We start from the raw sequence: 19476 nt of genomic DNA on the forward strand, positions 1-19476 counted from the left end.
TTGTTTCAGTTTAATCTTTAGTGGGCCATATTCATGCAATGAGTTTTTTATTGAATAATCATTGTTTTACATTTTTCAGTAGGTTAGAGTACATATTTTATTTTTCTCTGTTGATTAATATTTATAAGCAAACAGGTTTCTGCATGTTAAGCAAAGATAAATTTCTAATACCAGATATTGCATAATTAAAAACAAAGTTTTCAATTGATGGAATGCTAATACGAAGCAAGATTTAATTTAAAGCGTCAGTGCAGCGTAGTTTACAGAATGGACCTTTTGCAACTGTGTGAGTGTAGAGCGGTAGACACAACAGGTGCGGCCGATGCCATTCGTGGACAACCGTCGCGAAGAACGCACGCATGCTCGCTTCGAAAATCGAACGCGGCCGTCGGAATTTCAAACTTTCGAATTCGAATCTATATAGACAATTACTCGTTTTAATATAAAAAAAGAGATTTTATTCCAAATACAAACATTTATTATTTAAAAAAAAATGTGATTGTGTTCCGACAGTTATGTGAATTTGATTTCGGAACGTAAAATTTAAATTGGTAGTCAAACTGAAATTGGAACGTGCTGTGTCGTCATTTGGAAGTATTAAAAGAAGGTAAGTAACAATTATTTACTTCGTTATCGTTTTAAAAAATAACTTTATTACATTTTTAAATTGTTATGTGCATTTGCATTATTTCTAATGCAAGTAAGTTTATAATATTACGATATAGCGTAAGTGGGTAAATGTTATAAAAATTATAACTGCACATAATATTTTAAATTTCATTGTATGTATCCATTTTTAACACTTATAATTCAAATTAAATTGTAAAAAATGATATTGTAAAAATTATTATAAAATGAAAAATATTAAATGGAATGGGTTTGAGTTATCAACTCTTTACACAAAAAAGTGTGAAAGGGGAACTGAACTATTTACCTATGTTCAGATTTTTCTTTAGGAACACTAAATGTATTCGCATGAGATTTACAATCTGATTTTATCCAATTTATTGCAATAGAAATAGAAATGTTTTATTGCGACCTTAATATTAGTATTGCAAATGTTTTCAAAGGGGTCTAAACTAACCTGTAATTGGGCAGGTTTTTCTTTTGCGTTGGAAGGCTCAACATTCAGTCGCGTCTGTAAAAACCGGACCTGTCAAATCTTCAGGTTAGGTAAGCGGACCCTATCTAAACGGGTAATGATGGCTATTAAGTGCTGTAAATAAATGTGTGTGGGTGAAACCAAGTCAAATCGTTAATAATTCAAATTCAAAAATATCTTTATTCAGTAGGTAACATAGTTACACTTTGAATCGTCAATTTTACATAACGAACGTCTCATCCGCCTAAAACTACTGCAGCTTCTCATTCTTAATATTCATATTAACAGGAATTATAATCCAAAATCATAAACATTACCTTATTAAAATGGCACTTCTTTTTTATTCGACTTTATGGTTTTGTTATTCACGTTTGACTCATAGATAATTGATATTTTCTATATTTTAACCAGGGACTTAAACGAAGCTGGCGAGTAGTGGGTGTGTATAATATACACCACTGCCTACCCTTTTAGGGTAGTAAGCGTAATGCTATGTTAAGTTAAAATGTGTATTTTTTATACCCATATCGTTTTGGAACAGTAAAATGTTTTGTACGCGTATTTAAGTAAGAATTCATTAAGCTGACTTAGTGAAATCTTCCGTTATGAGTTTGTTTTACCTTTTCCCCTTTTCAAATCAACAAGGGTACGACATCAAGGCCGAATTTACTTTTTAAAACAATTTTAAATACAGTTTTACATTTGTTTAATTAACTCAGTACGTACCTACATTGGAGATGAATCTTTAATCTACACACAACTAAATTAAACCGAAAATTCTAATGTTTATACTTAGAGAACAAATCTAACTATTTATTTTATTATTGAATAATGAATAATAGGTGCACCGAAATCTTATATAATATAACATTGAATAGCATAACATTGAACCATGTCAGGGGCCTTTGGCTGCTCAATAATAAATCTGACACCAGGGTGGATGAGGTTGGTAATTCACCTCACAACCCACACGATACAACCAATACGAGTATACGGCAAATTTACATTAACACTTTCAAGGACACAACGTCTACGGACGTTCCGATTCCAAGCCGTCATACTACCTATTATGAACCATCAATGACCCATGGTGTGTCCGTGTTACAAAAGTAAAAAAAAAAAATTAAGTAAATTAAAAGTCCGTATGGGGAATAATATAACCTATTTTACATGACACATGACTTAAGCTCACAACTACGTACATCCCTATTAGACTAGTGAGAGGTACATCTATTGCAAGATGAACGAAATACCCACACTTCACCGAGCTTTCTGTTACCATCGTGATAGGTGGTGAGTCGTATCGCCGACTATAATGGTCGAGCCAATTGTATTAGTGAAAATTGCTTGACTTTAGTTAAAACCTATAGTAAAGTTAAAAGGTAAATTTAACTCTTCAAAATTAACTCTAATTTCACTGTATTGTTAATAACTCAACATGCAGTATCGTTTCTTGCCTTTTCTTTATTGACGATAGAAAACCTGCGCCATTTATTATGTTGCGTAGCAGTATTACTACGCTGCGTAGCTACGCGTCGTAGCATTTATAGATTCGTAGCCCCATGTTTTTACTTCTATATTTGTTATTACCTTTTAGCGTAAACATAAAATAATGTGTGAGTTTTTTTGAGTTTATTAACTTCAATAAGCTCTTCGAGGAACATATAAAAGTGGACTGATTATATGACTTTATGATCTAATTTATACTTGTTTCTGCAGTCATATGCATGTAGTATAGTATTTTGAAATAAAGTGCGCAAATAATATTTATCAGACAGTATAAAGAGCGTATCCGACAAACGAGATTCATTAAACTAATTAAAATTTAATAATTAATCGCTTAACGCAATCACCAGCGGATCTCATTATTATTGTTAATTTAAAAGGATAATATAGCTTTGTTGTGACAATAATGCTATGCATGTATTTTCCATACATACACATACATTTATAAGTACAGAAAATCATCGAGCAGCCAATCCTGTTATTTTTTTTAGGTGTACAATTTTAAATGTTTTGTGAACCGCATCCTTTCAAGTTATTATTTACATTGTGAGGACACTCGCATTCTTAAGAAAAACGTTTCGGAGTAAACGTAAAAACGTTCTCGTGAGGGTAGCAAAGTCAATGGCCTCATCAACCCTGGTGTCAGGGTTACTATTGAGCTGCTAAAGGCCCTTGATATGGCCCAAAAAACCATATCTCACTAGGACACAGTCGCGGCACTAACAAAGTGTATGTTGACAAGTAGCGTTTATACCATTTCATGCATATGATTGGTGGAGCGACCGTGGTTGCGCCACTGAGGTGTCCTAGTGAAATGTGACCCTAAACTATCATGTTAACAGCGATAGTCTAACGATAACAATAAAAACAATTCCTTGCGTCGCAAGCCTTAACGAAGCGATTCTTCGTTATAAATGAAAATTTTATTTGATATTGCCCGTTCGTTAGAGACTTTAGCTTCTGAGAAATTGCTTTAGCGTCGATTTCAAAACTTTATAATATTAAATTAGTTACAAGTTGGCAAACCACTATTAACGAATAGAATGTAATGCAATTATTTTCTAGGCTATTAAACCTGTTTAGCTGTTTATCATTTCAAACGAGCAATCGACCAGGGAATGTCTTGTCAAATACGATGAAACTTTATTATCATCAGTTTTCACAGGGTCCGCTTACCCAACTTGAAGATTTGACTGTCTAACTTGCCTTTCAATCCGCAAAGGGAAAACCAGCCCAACAGAGGTTAAGTCACATAACTCCGAAACGTATTTCTCGGAAATGTGGGTTTCCTCACGATGAAACATTATAATGGGTAAAAATCTAACCGAATATTCCTCAAACCAAAATCAGAAATCAAATCAAATCATTTTAAATCTCACCTGTATAATAATTGGCTATGTGATAAATATTATGTTGTGTTATGTTGTTGTTATACAATAATAACATTTATCACATAGCCAATTTTCCAGGTGAGATTTAAAATAATTTGTTTGCCTCGCGGTATAATTATCATTATAATAAATATACTTGGTATCAAAAGTAATTGTGCCTTAATAAGATAGGTAGGTAGATTCATTAAAAACATCATAGAAGGAAAGCTAGAAGGAAAGAGAGGAAGGGGAAGACCAAGAAGAGCTTACATGGAACAGATTAAAGAAAAGGTTAACGTCGTGTCTTATAGGGAAGTCAAGGAATTGGCCTTTGATAGACGGGAATGGAAAATGCTACACCGACAAGAGCGTGGCTCTTAAATTGATGATGATGAAGATAGAGCCTTTAAGTATTTTATCACATACGTAACATAAGCTTACGACTATATCTCAATTGGGGTAGAAGGTTCATCCATGGCAATATGAACTTAGTACCTACACCTAATAAAAATAACCAGTAATAATCAGTTAATATTTATTTATTTATGTAGGTACCACACAAATAATTATGGTTCACAATATAAATAAAATAACCTGATGAATTCACGGGTATCAACTGCATACATTTTGTTGGTGGCGCGGCTATGACTCCACCATGGTGTTTTAACGGCCTCCGTGGTTCAATGGTTCGAATCCCGGTGGAGACATAACACAAAAATCACTTTGTGATCTCTAATTTGGTTAGGACATTACAGGCTGATCACCTGATTGTCGAAAAAGTAAGATGAACGTGCTTCGGAAGGCACGTTTAGCCGTTGGTCCCGGTTAATACTTACTAGTGTAAGTAAGTAGTCGTTACATGAGCCATGTCGGTAGCTTTTGGCAGCTTAATAATAATCTTGACACCAGGGTAGATGATGTTGGTAATTCACCTCACACACAACCCATACGATAGAAGAAGATGGTGTTTAATGATGATTGTGTGTGATGGTGTGATGGTGGTGGTGGTGTTGATGGTGTGTTGGGTGTGGTGTGTGGTGGTAAGATATAGATGTCACGCTCGTGAATTTATGTAGGTAACTATTTACAAAGACTTGCAGCACAATACTGAAGGACATATCTCGACATTATGCATCAGAATTCATATGGAATCCGCGGATGATTTCGTAATAGGTATTCTGTAGATTCCACATTTTTGAAGCGTTGATTTAATAACATTTCCGGGTTGATAAGTGTGTTTGTTAACTTACATTTCAGCTGGCAGCTTTTAAATTATGATTTATGTATAAGTAAATAAAAATTCGTTTCCGTCATTACAATAAAATAATAAAACTCATATCAACACTCGGCAGTGAATATTTTATGAATATTTCATTGCCTGAGGCACTATAAATTCAATTTCATTGTTTATATTATTGTAGGAGTTGTCCACATATTTGACTATAGGTACTTCAGCTTCACGTTTTTTTCGTTGTGACTAATTATTGGATATTATGTTACTAAACGTGGCTTTTAGATAGTGTGTTACTTATATATTTTTTTATTTTGGAGAGATAGAAGTAATGAAGACTTGTAATAACGAAACGGCTAAACCACAAATTTTAACCAAGGTTTAGAGTTTGTTAAGTTAAGGCGTGTAGACTTAGCGCTTGTAGAGTTAGCCCTTGTAGTGTTAGGGCTTGTAGAGTTAGAAGGTGGACTCTAAATGTGGTCTGGTAACTTTTTGCCAGTGCGATCTATAATGGTCTCGTTTTGGCAATATTTAAAATGAAAAATGTTTTTGGTGGGATATTATATTCAAGCATTTTTACAAAATCTTTTGCAACATGTACAGAACGCGAACAAAAACAACGTGGTAATTTGAAATGCGAACTCATTTTTTTTAATCCAATAGGCAGTGGAACTAGGCCATGTAACCTAAGTTTATACCAGTTAATATAAACCTACAATTTTTCTAACCGCTTCAATTAAATAGGCAATTGCTGGTTATAGAGATTTCCGTTTTGAAAAAATATTACCAAGGCATATAACAAATTATTGTTGGTATATAACAAATTATACAATGCATAATGGAATGATACATGGTAAAATTATTAATGTTTTTTTCCGCTCGTAACTAAATTATGTATCGCTAAAGGTAAGTATCAAAATCTCGTTTTCTTTTGTATTATTAATATTTTTCTTTATTTTAACTATTACCTTAGCACTTACTTTTGTAATACGTTTAATTTATTTCGGTCTATGCATCTGTGTTGAGTGATAGAGTAAGACACAGTATGATAAGAGAAATGATGATAATGATGGTAGTGTGTCGTAGGTTTTACCTAAATAAACTTTTTTACTATTATTATTTTTAGAAATATACATGTGGTGTATAAGATAATATAATAGGCTAGTTTTCAACAAGTCAAATCAATAACTTTTTAATTAACGTCAAAACACGGAATTACTTTGGAATTTGTATGAAAAGAAACATTGTAATGTCATATAAAAAACGATAAAATGTCTGACATATTATTACGTTTTTCTTGATTAAAATACGTAAATAAGTTAAATAGAAAAAAGAAAATGTATTTCGTTAGTTTTAGATCTGTCTTTATTTAGTAATCAGAATTTCATAATTACAATTTATCTTGAACCTGGTACACGACCCAATTACTAGAATTGAGAAGGGAATGTTAAGTTGGTATGAACACGTAAAGCGGATGAAGGATAGTGGGATTACGAAAGCGGTTTACGGTAGCAGAATCAAAGCTAATGGAATTCTAAAGCTCCCCTTACTAAAATTGCAATAAATAATAAATATATAGTCGTTGCTTTGTATTTATAAAATATATTATTATTATTTATAATATATTAAAACCATTATACATTTTATTATTGTATTTGTTATTAATATATTGTTATTTTTATATTTATTTTGTAATATATTATTTATTTAAGAAAATACAATACAAAAAAACTATCCACCGTAGCTTTTGTCAAAATTATTATTGTATATAAATGCTTGTATTATATATATTTTATGTATATATATATATATATATATATATATATAGATAAACGTTAAAAGTATTTAAATTAGTAGTTATTTGTCAAGCAATGACCAAAGCATAAATTATCGTGATGATTAATTTGTTGTACACAGTTGTGTGTAGGTATGTTATGCGACACAATGATGTATCGATAAATGACATTGTAATTAAACAGAGTGCGGTTGCGTAGTTATACTAGACTGTGAAACCTGCAATAAACGTGCAATATATTAAATCAGTTGGTATTTACCATACATACCAAGACTATCTAGTCTATGTATGTAGATACATTATATATAAATATATTCACAAATTCGATGGCACATTCTAAACTTGACGGTAGTCCATAATATAGAGTTGATATTACCGTTGTCAGTCTTATCTGTCTTTTTTAGAAAGCAGTAATTGTATTTATTCCACGTTAACTATTTTAGTAAATAACTGCAATCTTATTTTTATTATACTTCTAATATAAAAGTTACTTATAAAAGCTATATAAAGGTGCTATTCCAAACCTATATCAGTAATATCATATTTAACTAAGATTTAACGAAAGTCGACAAATACTTATGTTTTTGATAACAAATAAAAATATTGATATTCCAAAAATCAAGTGAAGCTGTGAACGGTAATATCATCTCTATATTATGTACTAACATCAGGCTTAGGTAGTGGTATATTACCACCGAATTTTTGAGTTGCATCCACACTACTCTCGAAGATTTTTATGCGAAGTTTTAATATGATCATGATGGTCACAACTGTTCAACTCATCATCATCAATTTAAGAGCCACGCTCTTATCGGTGCTGCATTTTCGATGCTACTTTTTTAGGGAACAATAGGGCAGTGGTTTCCCTCTTGCCTTCCGCCCCGCAGTACTCTGTCTGACTGTTCAACTCATCGCCCATATAATGGTAAACACTCGCTTTGTCGGTTTATACGACAGAAGATAAAGCAAATGAACGTGTTCTTTATATTTTATTCGATCCTAGTCCTTATATAGATACAACTCGTAGTTGTTTCAACTATTATTTTCTTGAAAAGTTTTAGTGAAGTCAATGTTTGGCTAACATTCAAACTTTTGCCTAAAGTTATAGAAGACCTTCTATAAATCTTCTCTAAGTAAGTTTTGAAAACCTTTTATCCTTTTAAAGGGTACGCATTATTTTCGCTTTTGCCTATACAAAATCTTAAAATATATCGGGTGAAAATTTTACGAGCAAAATATTTCAAACAAAATTAAGTTAACAACTGTAATCTTATTTTTCTTTTTGTATGCACTATTTGTATTTAGAACTTATTTAAGAACTAGGTAAGTGATTATCTGTATTTTATATCGACAAGTTTGAATTCATATTTGGATCATAGGTTGGTACCACGCGGTTTCCAGGATCTCTGGTGAGACTGTGTTATCTTAGTATACGACTCGACCTGATGTCGTGTGTTGCATCAAAATGCTCAGTTTTACCACATAATCTTTACATTACATTACATTTGGGATAAGGCAGTATGCTCGCTTCTATTCATGGGACTCAAACACAGCTGGCGAGGAGTAGGTGAATATTATATACCTACCCATTCAGGGTACAGGTGTGTTTCTGTGTTATCATCTGGGGATGGGACTATTCAGACTAAGCAAAATAAAGAAACATCCTCTCACCCTAAACGCACATACAGTCTCCGTGACGTCGCCGGTAAAAACCTTTACTTCACACAACAAATAAACGAAATTTCAAAGCAAAGCCACAGTCTAAGCGTAGTTCAACGGCTAAACGCAAAAATAATTCAAACCATAAATTCCAAAGATAAATTGGCGCAGCAAAAAATGAACATTCTTTTTTGTAGGCCTTTATTGATAAGAGGAATATGGAAATTGGACTAAATTTTAATCTGATAAAACATCAAACATCATAAACATCAAAGCTATATGGCACGTTTTTATTTGTTAAGTGGCAGAGAGCGAAGGTAAGATAACTTTCACATATTAATTCCTATCGAATTCTGTCAAATTTTGTTATCGCAAAACAAAACACACACACATACATAGACCACGTTTCTACTCGCAACTCCGCCTTGCCCACGCCCCGACTCCTTCGCGCCTCGATGCCTCCGCGCCCACGTTTCGATTCCGCTTCGACTCCTTTGCGCCCACGCCTCAATTCCTCCGCGCCCACGTCTCGACTCCGCTTCGACTCCTTCTCGCCACGCCTCGATTCTTCGCTCACGCGTTGACTTCGATGCACCCACGCCTCGACTCCGCCGCGACACCGCCTTTATTTCTGTGTAAGCAATGCGTTTAACTGGTTGTTTATCGCTCAGATACATAGGTATTGTTATTGCTCAGAAACATAGTAAAGTTGTTGTTAATACTTCAACTTTAATAAATAGAATATTATCGATAATAGGGATGATAAGTTGATAATACAAACAATTTCATTTGTAAGATCTACTCTGAGCCGACGTGCGTGTGTGAAATGATGGAAACAAATAGAATTCCTGAGTCTCTGCTTACCCCGGTGGGAAATATGCGTGAGTTTATATAATGTATGTGTGTTTTGTAATACATAGACAAACTTTGCGTGTAAAGAACTTTTACCTGCCTAACCGTCCGAGTGTAAAATTATATAACTCGAAGCGAAGGCCTTTCACAAGTTGCCTCTCAAGTCACATATCAGAAGGTACTTCCATCATCTTCCATTCAAGACCACTTGTGGTGTGTAACAGGCCGGAAAATAACTTTCTAAAAGGGTGCAACGAAACGCTTTGTTAGAAAATTCGGGTTGCCAGCGAAAACGGTCCGTATTTATAAGTTCGATTCGTCTCGATTTTGGGTTCGGTTTTTTATACCTGTACTAACGGAATAGTAATAGTTTGGAATACTGATAAAACTTTAATACTAGGTTTTGTGTTCTTTTTTAAACGTGACTTATTGATAGCAGAGCTTATATTATGCGGTAGGTAGGTCTGAATTCGACTTTATGAGGTTCAATTTATTTATGGATCATAAATAATTGATATCACGTGGTTTCCAAGATTCGAGCCCGGTTAATAGCAATGGGCTTGCCCCATATTACATGTGTATTAAATATGGTGTATTACACACCTGTGCCTACTCCTTCAGGGGTACAAGCGTGAGATTATCATCATTATCAGCCATACGACGCCCACTGCTGGGCATAGGCCTCCCCCAAGGATTTCCACGATGATCGGTCCTGCGCTGTCCGCATCCAGCGGCTTCCCGCGACCTTCACCAGATCGTCGGTCCACCGTGTAGCGGGCCTACCCACTGAGCGTCGTCCGACACGTGGTCGCCATTCGAGAACCTTAGGCGTAATGTTATATGTTGTTGATATTTTAATAGTAATTTTAGCAGGTACATAAGCCAGAAAGTTCATTGCCCTAGTTCGTAGAAACGTGTGAAGTAGATGCTATTAAAACAGCAATAAGTACATAATATAACAGCACGCCTGTACCCCGAACGGGTAGGCAGAAGTGTATACTAGTTGCTGACCAGTCCATACACTCTATTACAATTTGTCTTAATGTTTACTGTCTGTTTATTTGTACTCTCTTGTGTAAGTTGCTTTTCTTGCGTGATTTGATTGCAAGTTAACGGCCTCCGTGGTCCAGTGGTTGAGCGTTGGGCTCACGATCCGGAGGTCCCGGGTTCGAATCCCGGTGGGGAATTATTATAAAAAATACTTTGTGATCCCTAGTTTGGTTAGGACACTACACGCTGATCACCTGATTGTCCGAAAGTAAGATGATCCGAGCTTCGGAAGGCACGTTAAGCCGTTGGTCCCGGTTACTACTTACTACTTACTGATGTAAGTTAAGTAGTTGTTACATGAGTCATGTCATGTGATATAAATTGTCACCGAAACATGAATTAACTTCACACTCATGAAGCCCAATTCTTCGGGATTCGAATGTATTATCGCAGTCTAATTGTAATCCGCCGTATTGCATAACGGCTAGCCGTTTTATATTTCAGATTCGTTTTGGCTCAGACCAGTCCAAACCATTTCAAGTGGTTTTTAAAGTACTGAAAATTTTCCAATAATTTAACTTGCGTCATTAGTGTCCTTCGCTGTACGATGACGTCAGACGCTCTGCTTTAACACCCACTGGAAAAAAAAACACTTCAGTTTTTTTATCGTTTTGTTACGCAACATACTTCGATTACAGCGAAATCAACAGTCCAGGGTCCTCCATATTTACGCTATAGTATGTACCTCTCAAAAAACACAAGGGCCCTCGCGTTAGAAGGTCCCAAATCCACTTACATCGGTGTTGGAGTGGACTCTTAAATTGCGCATCGTCGACGAATCGGGAGTATTTCATTAAAAATAAAATAAAATATTATAAATAAATATAAGCTTACTGGTGTTAATTCCTGTACGGTCACGAGCATTAATATGTATACACTTTGGTACCATGTCACATTAACTTTTTTGACAAATTGAACTGTAAGTCTCACTAAATGTCAAATATGTTAGTGCGACAGAGTCCTTAAGTGGGTACATTATATTGCTCATGACTGTACACACCATCTAATTTAGTTTTAAATTATATATCTGTCATTTTCTTATTCGCCAAAAAGGAAAGGGACGATTACCCAATCGACACGCTTAAAATTTTTGGAACACAAGTCAATTTTAGGGAGAAAATAACCTTCCCAAAATTTTATATTGGCCAATAATTAAATTGACAGCACGCGTGAAACAGGTTGCATAACAGCGAGATACCTAAATAATTCGCCCGGGTTATGCATTCGTTTTAAAATTAACTGTTAAAAAATCTTTCGTCCCTTTCCTTTTCGGTGGATAAGATAATGACGGATATTACTTAAAATAAAATTAGGAGGTGTCTGCAGGAATCGGGGCCATTAAATTAACTTCTTAACTTATAGTATAGTAAGATGATGCCGTGCTTCGGAGGATACTTTAAGCTGTTGGTTCTGGATATAAGTCGTAAAATACACGTCTACCAACCCGCAGTAGCAGCGTGGTGGAGTATGCTCCATACCCCCTCCGGCATAGTCGCATGCCTCGGAATCGCGTGTAACTATGCGGCGTATCTATCTGCCTCCGCTAGTTCAGAGCGCTGCAGTTGCGCTTTTGTCACGCGACTGTCGCGCTGCTGTTGCAAATATGTATGGATACATGTTACGCTGCTACAGCCCGACTTAGAAGCGCCTATTATGTAAAAGCGACGCCTAGCGAAATGCGACGTTATACTGCATAGCAGAAATGAAATTCATGTTCGCTCTAAATAAAAATTCATTAATGCTATACAGGCCAACAATTTTATTCAACCCTCATACGATCGTGACATGCATGCGTCTCTATTCATATTTACAGAGTGCGTCACTGTAATTGAGTGGAGTGCTGAAAGACAGAAATGTCAAGGACTCGTGTTTTTGCATGATAAGAGTTGTATACACTCACGATTTTTTTTTATATAACTTATCGTAGATTTGCCGCAGATAGCATTAACTACTCGGCCGGACATATGGGGAACGCTGAAGGCTCTCACCCGGTACGTTTAAGACAACAGGTGAGAGTGCCCAGTTGGGCGCGAATCTCGGCTCAGGGCGTCGTCTGAGAGGAAAAAATATTTGAAAGAATTAATCGGCCCTAGTGGGTGGGGAGGGAAATCGTCGACCATGCCGCCGGCGGGGTCGGTATCGGGTTCCTTACGGTCCCGAGTAAGTACTAACTTGTATACAGTAAATTGAATTTGAAGTCTCAGTCATTAAAGTTTATTACGGCCTCTGTAGTCCAGTGGGTGAACGTTGGACTCAAGATCCGGAGGCCCCATATATCACACAAATCACTTTGTGATTCCTAGTTTTCTTAAGACATTACAGGCTGGTCACCGGATTGTCCAAAGTAAGATGATCCGTGCTCATTAATCCGTTGGTCCCGGTTCCTATTTACTGATGTAAGTGAGTAATCATTACATGAGCCATGTAATACAATAACCCTGACACCAGGGTTGATGAGGCTGATATTCCACCTCACAACCCAAACGATAAGAAGAATGTTCATTACGACACACACGTAGCTAATCATAATACCAAATGTATTTTACTTGACCCTGTAAAAAAGAACATAAAGGGGACATAGTTAAATGTCAATGCTAAAGTGGTAAAAACCTCATAAAAAGCCAGGCAAGGGTGTATGCAAGGTATAGAGCACGGAAAGAAGCCGTGCTCGGTGCTACTAGAGACGCCTTTACTCTCACATGGATGGATCCATGAGCCGCACGAGTATCCTCTTTAGTTTTATGTCTTACATTTAAAATATTGTATTTTCTTAATATTAAACAGTTGTGTAGGTAACTTCTTTAATATTAAATAAATATTTCATCTACCGATCTCTTATGAGTATCAATTACGGTGACTTTTTGTTGGTTATCCATCATGTTAGCTATCCCTTATTAGTTGACGTGTACTATTAATGTACAGTCATGAGCAATATAATGTACTCACTTTAGGACTCTGTCGCACTAACATATTTGACATTTGTTAGACTTACAGTTCAATTTGTCAAAAAAGTTAATGTGACATGGTACCAAAGTGTATACATATTAATGCTCGTGACTGTATTTGGTAGCAGTCGTAATGTTTGACAATTTTGACGAACCCGCTCGTATTTTCATTGATTCGATTCTGCGTGATCCGGTTACTAAACAAATATAATAACTTCCTTTCGTCCCCTCACCACCCGCGCGGTCCCTGTCCTAAAGTACAAGCACATAACGTCAAATAAAATGTTACCATACCAATCGTATTAAAACACACATGATTTACGCTATATACATTTATGCTACATACATTAACTCTAAGTTTTCTCAGATTATGGTTAGGTATATTTTTAGTATATATGGATTACATTATATTGAGTATTTATTTAATATATGTACGTATAGTATAGAGTATTTATTATATTAACTTTTAGGTATTTATTTATTTTTTATTTTTTTTGTTGCACCATCCCGCATCCAAGCTATAAATGTTTGTTTCCTTTTGTTGGTTGCCTGGAAGAAATTGCTCTAGAGCAATAAGGCCGCCCAAATTGTACTGTATTCATGTGTTTTGTCTGATTGTTGAATTTTTAGTTCTGTGCAATAAAGTATATTTGATTTGATTTGATTTAATTTGATTAACTCACGCCTATGTCCCACCTGGGTAAGCAGACACTATGGTATACTGTTTGCTTCGATCCTGACATACCTACTTATATTGCTTCCTCCACATTCATCAATCGTAACTATCAAGCTACATTAAGTTTTGTTCGGTTTGCAATCGCACATGTCCCGCGTCAGCTATTTTACCTTTTACGCAATTGTATAATTAGTTCACGACTCATCAAGGTAGGTAGTGTGTACTCGCGTTTTTGTGTAATTAACTTTAACAAGAAAGTGATCAATAAAACGCATTTTTTACGCTATCAAGATTGTTCTCATTTTGGCTCCACATCAGTTTATCTAGATTATCATCTTATCATCAAAAGATCATACACGTCTAGCAAGAGACTGTACATTTTTTTAAATATCAAGATTACCTATGTTTAAACTAGTCACCATCCTAATAGTCATCACCAATTAGACTTTCCAGCACCATCTAGGCACCAATCGCGAAATCGTTAATTATTATGATTTCCGCCTCTAGTATAATGATGAGCTTGATTTGCTTCCCTGCTCTGCGGTATCGATTTGCCTCAAGGCTACATGTCAAGAAGACAGCATTTTTCATGCCTCCACAAAAACCGAATAGCTGCGTTATATGATAAATAATGTCAGTGTAATATAACAGTTAAGCAGGCTTCCATAGCAACCGTTCATCGCAAAAGAAGCTTTTAACCTTTATGAAACTTTTTCTTTGAGCGAATGAGAGAATGAGTAACTCGTTTCAATACACAGTTGCCTGGAAGAGATTGCCACATAAAAAAATGGCTCCTGACGGACTATACAGGGTGTGAGTGACATTGTTACGTATACTGAGGGGGATGATTCAGTTCGGATTCTATACTTTTGCGATGATAATTATTAACACCGAATAATGAGTTGAATCGTCCCTCAAAGTTTCGTTACGATGTCACTAACACCCTGTATTTACCAGTACAGTAATTTCAAAGGCATTTTGGAGGAGGAATCTCTAAAAATATTATTTTCATAACGCTTACTAAAACTTTTACGTCTGGCAAAAATTAATTGTCAAACCGATTAATTTATTTGACATAAAATAGGTTACTTGACAACTTAGTCACGTGAGATACTTTTTTCGAAACTTCATAATGAAAGTTTTCATTGAAGTTCATAATAAAAACTGTCCTGTGACGTCATAAATAAAAGCGGTTAAACGTCGTACTCATTGTTACTTAATTCATAAATAAAATTAAAAAATAAGTCGAAAGGAAAAATGACATTGATTTTTGATCATCTTAGTCTGGGTTCTTTTTTTTTTTTGACGTGAATTATTGTATGTAGATTTGCCGCAGATGCCATTAACTACTTGGCCGGAAGACTGGCTTATATTTCTAGACTAGCAATTTATAATTTATTTTAGATAAGATATTTTATTGTGTATAAATTTAGGTACAATATACTTGCAGTTACAGTAGCTATATCATAGTCTCACTAAATTCTACCTTTTCAGGCTTTTACACAAGATTAAAATGTTAGCATATTATTATTATTGTTGCAGTCAATCAAATAAAACTAAGGTAAGTTTCAAATAACTTGACTAAAAATAATTAATTACAAGACAATGTCAAATCAAAACATTCATAAACTCAAAATATCAGCAGTAAAAACAAATTTAGTGTGTTTTAAGATTAATAAATTCCTTTACACTATAATTAAAAACATTTATCGGCTAGCCACGTCATTAATGCAATTCTAATACCCAGTCAGATATTCTATTTTATTTCCCTTTTAAATATAATATCTGTTGTTGTTGTTTGTTGTTGTAGCTATAAATGTTTGTTTCCTTTTGTTGGTTGCCTGGAAGAAATTGCTCTAGAGCAATAAGGCCGCCCAAATTGTACTGTATTCATGTGTTTTGTCTGATTGTTGCATTTTTAGTTCTGTGCAATAAAGTATATTTGATTTGATTTGATTTGATTTGAAATCTGACATATTTAAAACAGCATCACGCCTGTATCCCCGAAGGGGTAGGCAGAGGTGTACAAATATACCCATTCTTCGCCAGCTATGTTTATATGGCCAGTTATTTTTGTTATTGAAGTGTGAACTTTACATAAAATACATTTTTTTTTGCTGAAAATATCGGGTCGGGTTAATTTTTACTTACTAAGAATGGCTACAAATATTGTCCCGAAGTAATAGCTTTGAAATTCCGCAGAAAAATCTACATATATTATTCAAATAACAATTCATTCGTAATGGATTTCCGTGAAGTAACGCCTATCTATAAAATTATTATCTAGAAATCGAGAAGGTAATATACATTTATTATTATTTTACACTTTACAAACGGCTCTAAATCACAATTTACATTATGGAACTATTAATATAGGACTATTTATGAATTTGAACAGAAACAAATAACTGCCATCTGCGAACTTTTGCTTATTTTTATCACCTAGTTGCCTGGAAGGAAATGTTAAGTTGGTTTGGGCACATAAAGCGAATAAAGGATAATAGGATTACGAAAGCAGTATAATAAAGCGAAGGTTGGTGGTAGGAGACAAAGACCTAGAAGGACGTACATTGACCAAATTTATTTATTTAATTATGTGGAGGAAGCAAGAGAAGTATGTCAGGATCGAAGCAAATGGAATTCCATAGTCTCTGCTTACCCCAGTGGAAAATAGGCGTGAGTTTATACATGTATATTATGCTTGTGTATGTGTTGTCTGATAGAAATCGATTTAGTTTAAGTTTTTTTAATTATTTTTAATACTTTTCTCTCAAAATTAGATGTTAAGAAAATTCTGGGACACATGCGCTCGACAAAATATCACCTAGTAAAGACATTGCTTAAATGTTTACAGAAACAGAAGCACTACACATTTACAAACACTTAAGTTGCGTTATAATGGGCATTATACACTGCCATAAATACTTGTAAGCCATCAACTAAATGTTTGACATTTATTTAGGTCCTATCCTTTGGGATTGTTGAGTGCCTATTTAGCAAATACCCAATTTAAGCGGTGAGAGAGAGGTTTGTTTTGGGCAAATAGAGGTCTAAATGGGTGATTCTGACACCTGTACAAATATTAGCGAAAGGCGGACCGTTATTTACAGGCTATAAGCGGAGAGTTTTGGCATGAACACTAGTGCTTGGGAGACTCACGCTAATATGAGACTAGATTGGCGCCAGGATTTGTCTGTTGGAGCGTGAAGACCTCGACTAGTTGAAGCATCAAAGGCTTTGCTTTCACACCACTGTTCCTCCTTCGACATACATAAATGCATGCCTATTTCCCACCGGCGTAAGCAGAGTCTATGGAATCCATTTGGGGGAGGCCTATGCCCAGCAGTGGACGTCGTACGGCTGATGATGATGATGGAATCCATTTGCTTCGATCCTGACACACTTCTGTTGATTCCCTATAGCCAGGGGCACAAATTCGTGTCCATGGGCAATCTGTAATAGCGGTGAAGAGCTACGTGAAATTTCCCAAAAATTGTTGTGTATTTATGCAATAATTGTTTCTTTTACAATTAATCACGTAACTAAGTATCCAACTATGTTGGATAGGGGCGCTAACGTTCAACTTATACAACTAAGAGACAGGTCACACGTAACCGGTCCGATGCGTCGTCGCAACGTACTAAGTTCCCAGAAGATGCAACGCATCGCATACTACATTAAACATAATAATAATGCGGGTCTAAGAAGCAATACGGCCTTTGCCCAGCAGTGGGACATTGATTAGGCTACAGAAAAAAAAAGTAATCAAAGAGAAAATTTAATAGAAAAAAAATAATTCGGACGGGACTTAAAACAGCTCTTGTCAAGCCGGAACGAGCGTGTTAACCATTACAGAAGGAATGTCCATGTGAAATTTTTCGGTCTACGTCGTCATTAAACCGACCCCACTAACTAAGTAATTATACAGTTTTTCTTTAATTTCAGGTAAGCAAAGACGCTGCGCGATGAATGATGAAACATAGACAAGAGTTCACCAAACTTAACTAAGATAATAAAGCTAAGCTAAGCTTAAGTGGCTCGCTATAATGGCCGTATTAACACATAACAATAGAATATTAATTCTAAATTCAAAAAATATTTTACGTCACTATTGTTATGTGTTGCAATAATTTGCAAGTCTGTACTGATTGAAAAGTTTGGATTTATATGACTGACTGCAACTCTCTGTTGATAATAAAGTACATCTATTTGCTTCTTTAAGGTAGTTATTAATTAATACGAAACTTGATGAGCGGGACAAACGTCAAAACGGCCATCATACCGTGCTGCTGGTTTATGTAGTTTAATTTGTTTCTAGATAGAAACGGGTAATAAAACTGAATCAATGCCCTAAAGTAAGCCAGTAAGTAAATTTTTACAGAACTGCACTGCTGATACTTATTGACTCGTGTTTCGTTAACCTTTCCTGTTTAAACAGACTTCATATTCAATTTGTCGTCACTGCGTTGTAGCGTAACTATGTTGGATAGGGGCGCTAACGTTCAACTTATACAACTAAGAGACAGGTCACACGTAACCGGTCCGATGCGTCGTCGCAACGTACTAAGTTCCCCGAAGACGCAACGCATCGCATACTACATAAACATAATAATAATGCGGGTCTAAGAAGCAATACGGCAATTTAACTTAAATTTTGTGATTGTTAAATTAATCACAAAATAAAAAGTGTATTTATTTTATTATCGGAATCGAAAGAATTGGGAAAGGAAAAATTTCAAGGAAAAAAATCAAATAAATATTTTCTTACCTATTTAGGTATATACTTTTTCGTGCGCGATTTTTCCGTAGTCTAGTTTTTAAACTTTTATTAACCACCCTAAACCACAAGTAATCAGAACACAGACATCATCATCACGATCATCAACTTTTGATACAAAGTCTTAAAATTTATATAATGAACCTTATGATAAGTAGTCAATTTTGGTGATGGCACCCATAAATAATGTTCCATCATAATTTCTCTGTCAGGATTTAGGAAATATCCGGCAACATGAAGCAAATATCAGCCCATATCTTCCTTTGAAATTCTAAAAGGATTACGGCCTTAAGACCATACATTTTCGATTATAATAATGTGACGTGTCTTTGTCATTTAAGTATTGCGAAAAACAACGGTGAGTCACGGCTCCGACGTCGAAATCGTCGATATCGTGTAGTGTGGACTCACTCTTATACAACTAACTTGTTGGCCAACTACTCAGCTTGCTCACTGCATATTGGACTAACAACTTGTTATGATAAGTTTTAAGCGACGTAATGATGTTAAGTC

At 35.2% G+C, this 19476-nt stretch overlaps 1 protein-coding gene across 2 annotated transcripts in view; it reads left to right on the plus strand.

The window, feature by feature from the left end:
* The first annotated feature begins 352 nt into the window (after positions 1–352).
* LOC126382086 (5-hydroxytryptamine receptor 2A) overlaps positions 353–19476 on the plus strand; it is a 173531-nt gene continuing 154407 nt past the window's right edge. For both annotated transcript variants that reach the window (XM_050031811.1, XM_050031813.1), the window contains exon 1: positions 353–607. The gene's annotated coding sequence lies outside the window, so the exon portion shown is untranslated. The remainder of the gene's footprint in view (positions 608–19476) is intronic.

This window comes from Pectinophora gossypiella, chromosome 3, assembly GCF_024362695.1.
Source record: "Pectinophora gossypiella chromosome 3, ilPecGoss1.1, whole genome shotgun sequence".
In the NCBI taxonomy this organism is placed as follows: domain Eukaryota; kingdom Metazoa; phylum Arthropoda; class Insecta; order Lepidoptera; family Gelechiidae; genus Pectinophora; species Pectinophora gossypiella.